Source organism: Mytilus galloprovincialis, chromosome 5 (assembly GCF_965363235.1).
Source record: "Mytilus galloprovincialis chromosome 5, xbMytGall1.hap1.1, whole genome shotgun sequence".
In the NCBI taxonomy this organism is placed as follows: Eukaryota; Metazoa; Mollusca; class Bivalvia; order Mytilida; family Mytilidae; genus Mytilus; species Mytilus galloprovincialis.
Window position 1 is genome coordinate 2866908 of NC_134842.1, and position 12977 is coordinate 2879884.

General features: G+C 34.2%; 1 long non-coding RNA gene across 1 annotated transcript; it reads left to right on the forward strand.

Moving 5' to 3' along the window:
* The first annotated feature begins 4338 nt into the window (after positions 1-4338).
* Positions 4339-9117, forward strand: LOC143074259 (uncharacterized). The gene is made up of 3 exons (XR_012977758.1): positions 4339-4448; positions 6909-6942; positions 9076-9117. It is a non-coding gene; the product is annotated as an uncharacterized LOC143074259 (long non-coding RNA).
* Positions 9118-12977: the final 3860 nt, after the last annotated feature.

The window sequence follows — 12977 nt, forward strand, 5'->3', positions numbered from 1 at the left end:
TACCTTTCTTAAGCCGATGTATACAATCCAAGCTAAAACACATAGAGTTACCTGATGCGCGTGTCTAGTGCTAGGTACATTTGAACATACATACAAGAATATGCCGTTCTAGGTGTTGCAATAATGGTTTTAGTGAGGACATATCTCTATCTACTTTCACGTAATATATCACCCAGAATTTTATAACAAGTCATTTCAATGTGAAATCCACCTCAAATGACGATAAACTTATCTTCTTTGTACAAATCAGGCGATTCCCACTGATTATCCATTACCAAAAGTGACTGATCTGCCGTTAATATTGATGTTTTTTTCGTATTAACCACATTTTCCGTCTTATCCATCAAGTACCTGATCATTGCAACTGAATGGGCTTGTTTTTAAACAGTGGCATCATAGATTTTACACTAACTTGCTTTTTAAAGTAATGAGATGAACTACGGTTTGCCCTGGTAGTGCATACAAATGACTCATTATGTCTATAAAGAGTTTGCGCATGCGCAAAATTATCAATTCGTGTCATAAACTTGAAGAATGTTATTAAACCAAATCATAATATCATTGAAAATCCCAAATCACTTATTTTATAGTAAATAGTTGAAATATTTTTTAATGAATTTTGTTAATTTTTTCGCGCATGCGCAAACCCTGTATATGTTAAATACTCATGTCTAGTGAATTATTCACATGTAAGGAAGGTAGCTACCAAACCTGACAGCTGTTTTTCACTAAAAGAAGGTAAACGAAATGTTTTCCAGAAAAAAATCAGTATTTTCAAACTGAAAAAACAGTCATTTTAGAAAACGACGGTGGCCATCTTTAAAAAATGATTTTTTTTAATGGCCAGCAGTTGTTTCTTTAAAAGTACATAATAATGATGCTTTGTGGTAATTTTCATGCTTGTATCATCATTTGCACAATTCCCTCGATTTTGCCTGCTAATATCTTCCACATCCTTGAAATAAAATTGAACGGAAAACTACAGATTGTGATAAATCGAAGAAAATTGCAGTCAGGTTTATGTATTTCTTGAATGTTTGAGAATTGACTGGTATTTAACTTGTATTACAATTCAGAAAACCAATGCGACATGATGTACGTTTCCACTCAACTCCTATTAATTCCATGATCAGACCAAATGCGATTGTCCTTATTAAACTTTACCAGGGACACTCAATTAGAATATTTAAAAACAGATATTGTATAAATCGTTTAGATTGTTTTACATTGTCATTTCGGGGCCTTTTATATCTGAATATGCAATATAGGCTTTGTTCATTATTGAAGACTGTTCGGTAACGTATAGTTGTTAATTTATGTCATTCTAGTCTCTTGTAGAGAGTTGTTTCATTGGAAATCATACCACATCTTCCTTTTTTTATATTCATACCATCTACTGATAATTGTTTATATTGAGATTAAACCAAAACCAGTAAAAAATTGTCGACGACCAATTCATACAAAGGTCTGCAATAGTCCATTTGTCAATTACCGATTTGATTCTGCTATTACACACTTTTTAAACAAATTACTTCCCTTTGTCAATCGTAGACTGGTTCCATATCGGCCAAAAATTGGCTTTTGCAAATGCAATGCATGATGCATTGAAAGTGATGTATCGGCGGTTTAACATATTTTTCAAGAAAAAATAATTTCAGAAGTATTTAACTTACCAACAGATTCATGTAATTAAAAGATTTGAAAACTTTAAAGATTACTACCATAACGCTTAGGCAAATTTTCTCTTTAAGTTAGCTCTCGATTGTAAATAAAAATTAATGTCCCTCAACACAGCAAAGGGAGACAACTAAACTAGAGGCTCGAAAGAGCCTGTGTCGCTCACCTTGGTCTATGTGAATATTAAACAAAGGAAGCAGATGGATTCATGACAAAATTGTGTTTTGGTGATGGTGATGTGTTTATACATCTTACTTTACTAAATTGTCTTGCTGCTTACAATTATCTCTATCTATAATGAACTTAGTGAAGTAGTTTCAGTGGAAAATGTTAATAAAAATTTACAAATTTCATGAAAATTGTTAAAAATTGACTATATAACTCCTTAGGGGGCAATTGACCATTTCGGTCATGTTGACTTATTTGTAAATCTTACTTTGCTGAACATTATTGCTGTTTACAGTTTATCTCTATGTATAATGATATAATGATATTCAAGATAATAACCAAAAAACAGCACTTTCCTTAAAATTACCGATTCAGGGGCGGCAACCCAACAACAACATCTGAAAATTTAAGGGAAGATAGATCTAGACCTGATGAACAATTTTACCCCCATGTCAGATTTGCTCTAAATGCTTTGGTTTTTGAGTTATAAGCCAAAAACTTCATTTTAACCCTATATTCTATTTATCTTGAATTGATGGCCGGGTCACCGGACACATTTTTTAAACTAGATACCCCAAAGATGATTGTGGCCAATTTTGGTTTAATTTTGCCAAGTAGTTTCAGAGGAGAAGATTTTTGAAAAAGTTAACGACGACGGACGACGACGGACGACGGAAGACGGACGCAAAGTGATGGGAAAAGCTAAAAAGAGATCTCTTACTACAGGGTCAATTACGGGAATTCGCAAAATAGCATATTAAAACATTATCCATTTATAACGGCGTTTTGAGTATTACGTTAAGAGAGAACATTTTGTTTTTCATTTTTTCCTGTAGGTCCTCCGAGAACGCCAAAAATAATCACTGTTAAGAGAACATCCAATGGCATTCTCGTTAAATGGGAATCAGTTTTTGATGGAGGTTATACAACGACGTATGAGCTTGAGTATCGAAAAGTGACAGGAACAAAGTGGGACAGGATACAAATTGAGGAAAATATTTTAAGCACGAATTTTATAGCAGCTCCTAATATTGACTACTTAGTAAGAATTAAAGCATTGAACAAGATGGGACACAGTAGCTTCACGAAACAACAGAAGGTTTCTGCAGAAGGTAAACACAATTATTTTACTTGAAATCCAATTCTGCTGAACAGCTTAATCATTTTGCAAACCTGTTATTTCTATCAATAAACGAGCAGAGTTTGCCTCGGATGGTCCATAGATTGGATGGATTGAGCTGTAGTTCTCATTTACTTGTAGTCACGTTGTAATTGCCTCCATTTATATTGTTGGAAAGTTTTTATAATAAAAGCATAACTTCGATGGCATGGGGTATCAAAGTGGTATATCTAGTTATTCCATTTAACTTCTGAATATCTTTTGAAATTCAAGTTTGAATAAAAGGGTACAAACACAAATGATAGATACGAATTTAAATTGTCATGTAACGCATCTTTAGAAAAAAGTAAAATGATCACAAAAATACTGAACGTAGAGGAAAATCAATTCGGAAAGTCCAAAATCGCATGGCAAAATCAAATAACAAAACGCATCAAAAACGAATGGACAAGAACTATCATATTCCTGATAGGCATATGTACTTTCAAATGTAGAAAATGGTGAATTAACCTGGTTTTATAACGCTAACCCTCTCACTTTGATGACAGTCTCATCAAATTCCGTTAAATTTACATTGATACGTTAACTAAACAGACACACTAAATAAAATAGTCAAAATATGGAAAAATCAGTCATCTTCGTATAACAATTTAAAAAAGGAACAATTTAACAGAACACAAAACATCTATCTACAAACACATTCATTGATTTGTGTGTCTGACGTCAGAAAATTTTATACGTCACATACATTTGTCGTTCAAAGAAAAGATTTATATCTCTGCTGACAACTCTCCGATTGACGATAGCAGATATTGGTAACGACGTTGTGCAATCGCAGACTTTTGTAAGATATTTAAAAATATGTTTTATGATTGCCAATGAGACAAGTATCCACCCTAGACAACATAATTAGCTATAAACCGCCCCGGAATGACAAATGTAAAGCAGATCAAACAAGAAAACTCACGGTCTAATTTATGTATAAAATAATGAATGAAAATCAAATATGTTACACAGCAACAAACGACATTCACTAAACTACAGACTCCTGACATGGGACATACACATACAGAATGTGGCCAGGATAAACTAGTGTGTTGTCACCCTCCCACTAATCCGGGACAGTGATGTAACAGTAACAGTACAACAGAACAAACTATAAAAATAGACGCAAATACAAAACGGATCCAATGGATATAAATATAAATACATCTAACAAAAACACAGAATTGACGTGAACGGGTACTTACATATCCACACAACAGAGAGACACTTAGTACACATATAAGAATATTCACAGTAACAAAACTAATTACAACTAATATAAACAAGCAGGCATTCAAGACTACAATATTGTTTATTAATAATATTATAGATAAGGAAAGCCAGCATTCAGCAGTGATTTATGGGACGAGTGTATTTACAGCAATTATGTTCTGTATCAGCGGAGTGTTTGGATGTTTTTGGTGCTATTCTATCATAGGTATTTACATCTTAAATACATAATGTACTTGATTCAACGAGTATTTATGAAAAAAAACTTGTATTTAAATGTACACAAATGACCACTTTTGATAACAAAACAAATGTGGTTTTCATAATTGGTATTTTTGTTCCGATTGAGCCAAATCGTGGTGATGTGTGTTGTCTGTTGCATCACGGTGCGGAGCTATTTAGAAGCATTAACCATTATACACGTTATCTTGAAATAATGATTGAACACGGATTGGTTACGTTATGATGCGACTGAGAATCAGCAACAGCCATTGGTTTAAATCAGATAAAAAATTACAGACTTTTCGCGTTCAGGATATAAGTCATTAAGGTTCATCATAACAAATGAACAAATATGGCCGTATTTTCACTTCAAAAACTACTCTGTGTACAGACTTACCTGTGATGTTTGGAAAGTTTTAATGCCTAGCATCCACTAGATATATAAAAGTTAAATGCATTTTGTGTTTAAGAAAGATTCTTTTTTGGTTTTTGATGGGCATGTTTTTTCCTTTCTGCAGAAGCTACAAAAATAAACAAACACCTGAATTACTTTGATACTGTCCACTCACTGACTCAGATAAACTCTTTAACTCACCTACAGTTGTGTAGATACCTGGTGTCCATGTCAATTAAGGACAATGAAAACAATACAAACCGGTTTTTTACCTGAGGGAGCATCTCATATCTGTACCACAACTTAGTCAATTTTCACACCTTTTGCATGAAGGAAAACAAATGCCCATCAAAATCCAAAAGAGATTTTATCTTTCTGAAACACAAAATGCATTTAACTTTATTATATCTAGTGGATGCTAGGCATTAAAACTTTTCCAACTTTACAGGTAAGTCTGTACTCAGAGTAATTTTTGGCATGTAAATACAGCCATATTTGTCCGTTTGTTATGATGAACCTTAAAAGCCGGGAAATTACATTAGTTCCGATCAATAGTCATAAATTCATGTATGTTTTATTATGCATGTATTGCACACTGAAATTCAATATTGAAATATCAATTATCAATTCACGTTCATTTGCCTTGTCAATCTGCAACAAGCATGATTTGTTTTTCTAGAACCGATGTTCCTATACAACGTTTTCAAAAAAGCATTATCTGTATTTTATAACTTCTCCTAATCCAGAGAGGCACACTCATAAAGCAAACTCTTAAAGTAAATCCATTGTATATCAATCAGCTATCTAAAAATACCACATGCACACATATTACATCAAATTAGGATAGCACGAAGCAGTCCACAGCTTTTAAGAAAGCTAAACCTTGTACCTTTTATGTTAACGACTATGATGTGGATGGTAACGATTTATAAACACGAATAACTAAACGACTTGTACAGACATGTAGGATAGACAAATTCAAGTTTCGACTTTTGTATGAATTATTTGTTACACAGCAATCACAAAAACAATGCTTCTATGGAAAATATCACACCGTACTATTGGATGGAAACCGAATGAAAACGTACTTGCTTACTACTTGTTTCTAATGTTTCATGAACCTTGCCTTATAATCATGAACATACTTTCCGATATTGGACATAAAGAAAATATATTGTTGACTTTAAAAAAATTTTAATGACCTTAATTGATCTATTCGTTCATCATAGTTTTTGAATAATAGTTATTCTATCATGATCGGTCCTCTGTGAGTTTAACCTTTGTTACACAACTAGACGCAAAAGCAATATCTGAATATAAATGACTTGATCTTATAATGCTAGATCGAGGTGTTTCGAGGTGTTCATAAAATTGAGAATGAAAGTTTGGAATGTGTCAAAGAGACAACAACCCGACCATAGAGCAGACAACAGCAGAAGGTCACCAACATTCAATTGTAACATTCAATTACAGCGAGAAATTCCCGCGTCCTTCAGCTGGCCCCTAAACAAATATATATACTAGTTCAGTAATTATGAACGCCATACTAAACTCCAAATTGTACACAAGAAATAATACGAGACTAACAACGGCCAGAGGCTCCTGGCTTGGGACAGACACAAAATTTCGGCGGGGTTAAGTTTTTTTTATGAGATCTCAACCCTCCCCCTATACCTCTAGCCAATGCATAAAAGTAAACGCGTAATAATACGCACGTTAAAATTCAGTTCAAGAAAAGTCCGAGTCTGATGTCAGAAGATTTAACCAAAGAAAAAAAACAAAATAACATTAATACATAAATAACATCAGACTACTAGCAGTTTAGTTACAGTTAGATCGTCAGATATTTATGTTAATATAGCCTATGCAATTTAACATTAGTGTTCACATTTAAAAACATTGTTATACGATTGACATTAAACTATATATATTATACTGTGTCAATGTATACAAAGAAGACATAGGTACAGAGACATGTTTGAGATCTCCAGTAATAGACCGAAACTAAGGACACAATAAGGGCTTTATATATGAACAATTGTTTCTTTTTAGAGAAAAAAGGAAGAATGGAAGCTGATAACCATGAGTATGATTATTTGTATTCTGTTAAGTGGTGATTTTCGCTTCCAATTTTGTTCGCGGTTTGGGTTTTAGATAGTGTAGTTAAATTGTCTTTGTGTTTGCTATTTGCATTGCATGACTTTGTGTAATAGATTCAAATCAAATGTTTACGTATGTTATTTATTTTTCGTGGTACAATGTTTACCATAAACACAGCAAAGATGAGGCACGCGGAATTTTGCAAATTTGCGCCTTATGAGACACTTATTGTCGTATAACTGCCGTAATTATTTTTTAGAAATAAGCAAAATGATCGGAAAAATCGCAAAAAAAGGAGTTAAACTTGGATAAAACAATGCATAAGCTTTCTTATGCACTTACACTAACTAACATAATTCAAAAGCAAGCGTCATTCCTTATTGCAAATGAGAGAACGCTGAAATAAAATCTATGATATAAAAAAGAAGATGTGGTATGATTGCCAATGAGACAACTATCCACAAAAGACCAAAATGACACAGACATTAACAACTATAGGTCACTGTACGGCCTTCAACAATGAGCAAAGCCCATACCGCATAGTCAGCTATAAAAGGCCCCGATAAGACAATGTAAAACAATTCAAACGAGAAAACTAACGGCCTTATTTATGTAAAAAAAAATGAACGAAAAACAAATATGTAACACATAAACAAACGACAACCACTGAATATACAGGCTCCTGACTTGGGACAGGCACATACATAAATAATGTGGCGGGTTAAACATGTTAGCGGGATCCCAACCCTCCCCTAACCTGGGACAGTGGTACAACAGTACAACATAAGACTATGAGGTAATCGTATTTAACTTGGCTAACACAACTTTTAATACAATTTAACACTTTACATCACGTTTAACACTTTGCAACACGTCATTTTTAAACAGGTAACAAACTTAACAAAACGTTACAACGCTTTACATTACGTAACAAAACGTTTCAACGCTTGACATCACGTAACAACACGTTGCAACGTTTGACATCACGTTACAAAGCTTTACAACATTTGACATCAGTAACAAAACGTTGCATTTGACATCACGTAACAAAACGACACAGCACTTGAAATCACTTAACAAAACGTTACAGCACTTGACATCACGTAACAAAACGTTACTGCGCTTGACATCACGTAAAAAAAAACGTTACAACGCTTGACATCACGTAACAAAACGTTACAACGCTTGACATCACGTAAAAAAACGTTACAACGCATGACATCACTTAACAAAACGTTACAGCACTTGACATCACGTAAAAAAACGTTACAACGCTTGACATCACTTAAAAAAACGTTACAACACTTGACATCATGTACCAAAACGTAACAGCACTTGACATTACGTAACAAAACGTTACAACGCTTGACATCACGTTACAAAACGTTGAAACACTTGACATCACGTAACAAAACGTTACCACACTTGACATCACGAAACAAAGCGTTACAACGCTTGACATCAATTAACAAAACGTTACAACGCTTGACATCACGTAACAAAACGTTACAACACTTGACATCAAGTAACAAAAGGTTACAACACTTGACATCACGTAACAAAACGTTACAAGACTTGACATCACGTAACGAAACGTTACAACACTTGAAATCACATAACAAAACGTTACACACTTGACATCACGTAACAAAACGTTACAACGCTTGACATCACGTAGCAAAACGTTACAAAGCTTGACATCACTTAACAAAACGTTACAACGCTTGACATCAATTAACAAAACGTTACAACGCTTGACATCACGTAACAAAACGTTACAACACTTGACATCAAGTAACAAAAGGTTACAACACTTGACATCACGTAACAAAACGTTACAAGACTTGACATCACGTAACGAAACGTTACAACACTTGAAATCACATAACAAAACGTTACACACTTGACATCACGTAACAAAACGTTACAACGCTTGACATCACGTAGCAAAACGTTACAAAGCTTGACATCACTTAACAAAACGTTACAACGCTTGACATCACGTAACAAAACGTTACAACGCTTGACATCACGTTACGAAACGTTACAACACTATCCAACTCGACATTTCTTTTCAGGTATTGATCAAATTCACATGTTTTTTCCCCATTTATTTCAGCATGGATATTAATCAAGATCAACAGATAGCGGAAAACAATGGTAATATATACAAGTACGACTCAGAAAAGAGACAATTAGCCAGCAACATAAAAATAACAATAAAGTTTTGGTAAAGGTGGTTTTCGATGAACTTGAAACTTGTTACTTATGATATGATCTTTCTCATTTGAATGCCGAAATTACAGTTTTGATCCCAATTCGACGGTCCACTGAACATACAAAAAGATAGTGCGAGTGGGGTATCCTTGCACTATGGGAATATTCTTGTTACCATATAGATTCTAATGTTTTCCCGTATTTATACTTTTATACTTTAACTTCTGTGGTTTTGAGAATTATCGGTGAAGTGAAAACAAAACCAACACTTTGAATGCAACAATATTTAAAGTGTTATTTTCATTACTGTAACGAATATTTCAACCGAAATTTCACAACTCTCAAATTCAATGTATGAACTTCCAGTATGCTTGATAGACTTCCAATGTGCGGTGTAATCTTTCATAAAACCTTTGAGTTTGAAATAGCAGGTACTAAAACAGATTTAGAATCAAGGAACAAAATTGTTTCGATATAACATTTTTGCAATAAATCATTAATCAATAGATGCACTTAAACTATTGTACAAACTCTGTCCTTTTCGAGAATGTTTTATTTCACCTTTGTCAAATTGGGAAAACGGAAAATGTTCAGACACTGTATATCGTGCTTGCCTCTGTCGTCAATTGGTATAGCGTACTTGCCTCGGGTGCAAGATATCGAGTGTTCGATTTCTGTGTGGTTGTTAACCTTTATTATTGGAATCAGCTTTTTAACCTTCGGGCTAGCAGTTAGGAGTAAGGATAAAGACATGTAGACTCGGAATTATAATCATGTGTCTAAGCTGGGTTGATTACATTAAGATTTTAAATACTTTGGGCATTGACTATCCCTGATGAGGCTTTAATTGTCGAAATGCTCGTCTAATGAAGTTTAATGTCATTTTTAAATGTTTAGTTTTTTTTTCGCTTGTCCGAACGAGTCTCTGGTATTAAATATTTGTCTTTACTTTATTATGATTATATCTGATAAATTTCTTCTTAGGCGTTGTTAATGACAACAATATACCGGAAATTAACATCGTACCTCCTGCTGATAACAACATCAACGTAAACGTGCTTCAGGATGCGTTTGATCAAAACATACTACAGGGTGCATTTGGTGAGAGTTGTGAAGGATATTCTTCAATAGATCGACGGAAAAGAATGTCCAGGGGTCAGAAGGTCTCATATATGGCAAACAGAAGTACAAAGGTGTTTTCTACAGAACTATGACACATATATAAGAGAAGGTCAAAATTTATGTCGACAGAACCACGCCACATTTCTATCTGGTATACATGCATGTGCCTGTCCCGTCAGGAGCCAGAAACTCAGTGGTTGTCGTTTATTGCTGTGTTACATATTTGGTGTTCGTTCATTGTTTTGTACATAAATTAGGCCGTTAGTTAATGTTGTTTGAATTGTTTTACATTTGCTATTTCGGGACGTTTTATAGCTGACTATGATAATTTAGTTTTGCTCATTGTTGAAGGCCGTATGGTAACCTATACAATGTAGTTGTTCATTTCTGTGTCATTTGGTCTTTTGTGGAGAGTTGTCTCATTGGCAATCATACCACATCTTTTTTTATAAGACACAAATATCATAATTGAAGTACAAAAGTTTTGTAGACAAAACTATTACGCGTATATTACAGCAGTACAGGTTGTGAATATTTGATGATAAATTTTGTAAATATCTTTTTAAAAATAAAAATGTAGATACATGTTTTTTGTACCTGTCTCTATTATTTTTACTAGTTTTATTTTTATTTTGAATTTTTAGGAGTCTAATGTTAAACCATTGTTGTATATTTCAGTGTAATGATGCTTAAAATTTTTAAGACCTTTAAGTATGTTAGTTTATATATCCTTTTCTTGACAATGTATATAACATGTATGATAAACTTATAAACGACAATCAATTGAAATCTCTATTGTACAATGTATATGTGCAGCTTTGAGTGTGTTGAAAACTCAAGAAGTATATAAAAAGAGAGAGAGAGAAACGAGCTTGTTCAAGAATGCAAATATATAAATAAAATAAAAACAAAAAATTGAAAGAAAAAAATTAACTCATTAGACATTAATTAATCATTTTGATGCAATATTTGGAAGATCATACTAGTATGCAGATGTGCATATCGACAGGAAATTATGATAACATGGTCTTTGAGTTCTGTCCCAATTTAGCTCACCTGGCCCAAAGGGCCAAGTGAGCTTTTCTCATCACTTTGCGTCCGTCGTCCGTCGTCCGTCGTCCGTCGTCCGTCGTCGTCCGTCGTCCGTCGTCCGTCGTCCGTCGTCCGTCGTCGTCCGTCGTCCGTCGTCCGTCGTCGTCCGGCGTTAGCTTTTACAAAAATCTTCTCCTCTGAAACTACTGGGCCAAATCAAACCAAACTTGGCCACAATCATCATTGGGGTATCTAGTTTACAAAATGTGTGGCGTGACCCGGTCAACCAACCAAGATGGCCGCCACGGCTAAAAATAGAACATAGGGGTAAAATGCAGTTTTTGGCTTATAACTCAAAAACCAAAGCATTTAGAGCAAATCTGACATGGTTAAAAATGTTTATCAGGTCAAGATCTATCTGCCCTGAAATTTTCAGATGAATCGGTCAATCGGTTGTTGGGTTGCTGCCCCTGAATTGGTAATTTTGAGGAAATTTTGCTGTTTTTGGTGATTATCTTGAATATTATTATAGATAGAGATAAACTGTAAACAGCAATAATGTTCAGCAAAGTAAGATCTACAAACAAATGAACATGACCAAAATGGTCAGTTGACCCGTTTAGGAGTTATTGCCCTTTATAGTCATTTTTTAACCATTTTTCGTTAATTAAAGTAATCTTTTACAAAAATCTTCTCCTCTGAAACTACTGGGCTAAATTAATCCAAACTTGGCCACAATCATCTTTGGGGTATCTAGTTTAATAAATAAGTGGCGTGATCTGGTCAACCAACCAAGATGGCCGCCACGGCTAAAAATAGAACAAAGGGGTAAAATGCAGTTTTTGGCTTATAACTCAAAAACCAAAGCATTTTGAGGAAATCTGACATGAAACAAAAATGTTTATCAGGTCCAGATCTATCTGCCCTGAAATTTTCAGATGAATCGGTCAATCGGTTGTTGTGTTGCTGCCCCTGAATTGGTAATTTTGAGGAAATTTTGCTGTTTTTGGTTATTATCTTGAATATTATTATAGAAAGAGATAAACTGTAAACAGCAATAATGTTCAGCAAAGTAAGATCTACAAATAAGTCATCATGACCAAAATGGTCAGTTGACCCGTTTAGGAGTTATTGCCCTTTATAGTCAATTTTTAACCATTTTTCGTTAATTAAAGTAATCTTTTACAAAAATCTTCTCCTCTGAAACTACTGGGCCAACTTAATCCAAACTTGGCCACAATCATCTTTGGGGTATCTAGTTTAAAACATGTTTGGCGTGACCTGGTCAACCAACCAAGATGGCCGCCACGGCTAAAAATAGAACAAAGGGGTAAAATGCACTTTTTGGCTTATAACTCAAAAACCAAAGCATTTTGAGGGAATCTGACATGAAATAAAAATGTTTATCAGGTCCAGATCTATCTGCCCTGAAATTTTCAGATGAATCGGTCAATCGGTTGTTGTGTTGCTGCCCCTGAATTGGTAATTTTGAGGAAATTTTGCTGTTTTTGGTTATTATCTTGAATATTATTATAGATAGAGATAAACTGTAAACAGCAATAATGTTCAGCAAAGTAAGATCTACAAATAAGTCAACATGACCAAAATGGTCAGTTGACCCGTTTAGGAGTTATTGCCCTTTATAGTCAA